Here is a 3,204-nt window from a genome sequence, read left to right as displayed (position 1 = left end):
AATTATGTATAAAATAATTTTATACTGATTCTGCATTAAAATTAAATTTTTAATATCTTTAAGATATAAAAGTCTTAAGTGTGATATTTTAAAAAAAGGTATGTAAAATTGTTATATAAGAAAGTCTGGTTATCTGTATCTCTCTCTCCATCCACCGCTAGTTTTTAGATATATAAATATACTAAGCGGCTATGTTTTACCATAATATTTGCATTTCCCTTGTGATAGAACAGGAACCACCTGTTCGTTTTTAATTAAGATGATGATCATGTATATGCTGCACGTATGTCTGGCATGAATTGGGGTATATTCTAATGGTGTATATTCTAACTTCGCCTTGGACAACCTCAACATCTTTGCTTTCTTTAATCACTGCTACATGACAAATTTAAAGAGACTAGACCCTGCTCTAGTATGAATGCAATGAACATGTACACACTACTACTAATAAATGATTATGATAAGATCTTGTTGAATATATCTATTGAGAAATGATACTTTTACAATTTTTTCCCTTACACCCATTAAATTAGATGTAAAATGTAATAATAATGAAAATGCATAAGAATTTAAGTATTGTACTCTCTTACTAAAACATTGAAGTACTTAAACAAAAATAAATATATTCTTTTTATTAATTACATAAATGATCATTTAAAAAAAATACATATGATTAGAAATAAAAATGAAATAGACTATTTAGACGGGACTCATGACTTAGCTCGTTTTAGGTTTGGGCTCGTTTTATTAAATCGCTTCTTCAAAAGTCTATTAGCTAAAAAGCCTGTAAAATTTATGAAAAAAAATTTTAATAGTTATAAGATACAAAATGAAATTGAAAATTTGATAAATGATAAACTTTCAACTTAGCTACAGTAGCAGTAGCAGCTGATATTGCGACACAGGGAGGGCGGGTTCTTCAGCACGTGTTTCGTGCCTCTGCTCCCGTTTTTCTTCGCCCCAAGAAGATAGGATAATTTGCTGAATCTTAAAGATATATATGTCCAATTTCCAAGTGAAAAGCCGTTTTGCGGCTTCTGCCAGACCGCAGCTCATCTCCACCGCGATTCTGTCCATCTGCGTAGCCACAGACGGCTACTTTTACGCCGTTATTTTTCACTTTTGTTGTAGTATTGCAAGATGAGTCAAATTCATTTAAACCAAAACTTTACTGGATTCATTTTCATCCTTACATATAATTGGATCGTTATGTAAAATTTTTATACGCATTGAAATTAAACTTTATATCTAATTCATTGAAATAAATTTATTAATTGCAAGTTGCAAGTTGAGTAAAACACTAAAAATAGATACTTTTTAGCAGCACACTCATATCAAGTATTTATTGTTTCGGATAAAATTTAATTTTTGTTGTTTATTATGTCTGAGAAATCTATTTAATAAGATTGAGTACTTTTTTAAATTAATTTAAAATTATAATATTTTGAGTATTTTTTTTAGTTTAAAACTATTTAAATACTCTTCACACATGTTCTATAAATTTTTTTATTTTTTTTTTCTGGTATTAGAAGTAGTAACAATGAAATTACTCCAAAAAAATAATTGATTTCTTGATCTTGAGAAGTTGTAGTTGTGGTTGAGCTTCTTTCTCAAAATCCTTCATGAATATTGACGATAACTTTCAGTTTTGATTTCCAGTTCATCTTATTTACACTCAAGATATTCGTTGTCAGTCTTAGAGTTAGGGTGTTTTTTATTCGGAATTAGAAGTTATTCATTCTAACTTAAATATTCCATATCCCATGGTTTAAGTAATAAGTGCATGTATTGTTGATAGGGCTAGAAGTGAGCTGAGTTGAGCCGAACTAGATCAAGCTTAAACTCGACTCATTAACAATCGAGCCTATTTCTTAAACTCAAGTTCGACTCACCAAAAACTCACGAGTTGGCTTAAATAATAAAAACATAAATACATAATTTATAATTCTATATCAATAAATTATAACTTATATATTTTAAAAAATATTTTAAATAATAATCCACAAGATGGATAGCGTATAAAATGAGGTTTCTATTAATTCCTAAGCTAATTTTTTTCTTTTTATTATTCTAAACTTCTTACTTGAGCATATGTTTAAATATGGATCTAAGTATATGGGATTTAGGTTTTTTTTTTTTTTTCTCTACTTATTCTAAAGTCTTCCATGAAAAATAATTGTGACTAGTTTATTCCCACTAATACAAAAGACTAAAATTGTGACTTATTCTGAAGTCTTCCTCTTTCTTACGTGCAGTTTTTATGAATTCTTAAGCATTGATCATAATTTTTAGTTTATTTTCATTATGAGCAGATAATTGATATTTTGTCTGTCAATTTTAGATTCAGAAGAAGTATCAATGGCGCACTAAATTCTTATTGATCATAATCTCTGATTTATCTTTTTTATGAGTAGATAATTAATATTTCTTGTCATTTTTAGATTTAAAAGAAGTATTAACGGTGACACACTAAATTCTCAAATGTTAATCATAATCTCTTATTTATCTTTTTTATGAATAGGTAATTGATATTTTTTTTGTCAATCTTAAATTCTAAGAGAAGTATTAGGAGTGATCATATTCTCTGATTTATCTTTTTAACTAATAAGTAATTGATATTTTTTGTCGGTCTTAATCTTGATTCAGAAGAAGTATCAGGATGACATATTGAGTTTTTAAGTGTTGATCATAATCTCTATTTTATCTTTTTATGAACAGGTAGTTGATATTTATTTTTTTGTTGTCAGTTTTGGATTTAGGAGAAATACCAAGAGTAATCATATTCTCTAATTTTATCTTTTTAAAGAGTAGATAATTAATATTTTTTATCAGTCTTGGATTCGGAGAAGTATCAAGGTGATACATTGAGTTTTTAAGTATTGATCATCATCTCTAGTTTATCTTTTTTATGAGCATGTAATTGATATTTCTTGTCAATCTTGGATTCAAGAGAAATATCAACGGTAACACATTATTCTTTTATTGGGATTCGAAAGTTGTTGGTACTTGACCAATTTCAGTGTTTGATAGTAAAAGTAAATGACACCATAAGTTTAAATAATTCTTACAATCATTGTTGGTGAGAACTATGGGACAAGTGTAAAGACCAATCGTAAAAAAATTGAAGAATAGTGGAGTATGATTTGATAATTTTAAATAATTTTTTAATATTTAGATAATTTATTAATTGAAATTAATTTTTCA

Source organism: Arachis ipaensis, chromosome B07, assembly GCF_000816755.2.
Source record: "Arachis ipaensis cultivar K30076 chromosome B07, Araip1.1, whole genome shotgun sequence".
Lineage (NCBI taxonomy): Eukaryota > Viridiplantae > Streptophyta > Magnoliopsida > Fabales > Fabaceae > Arachis > Arachis ipaensis.
This window is presented reverse-complemented; position numbering follows the sequence as displayed.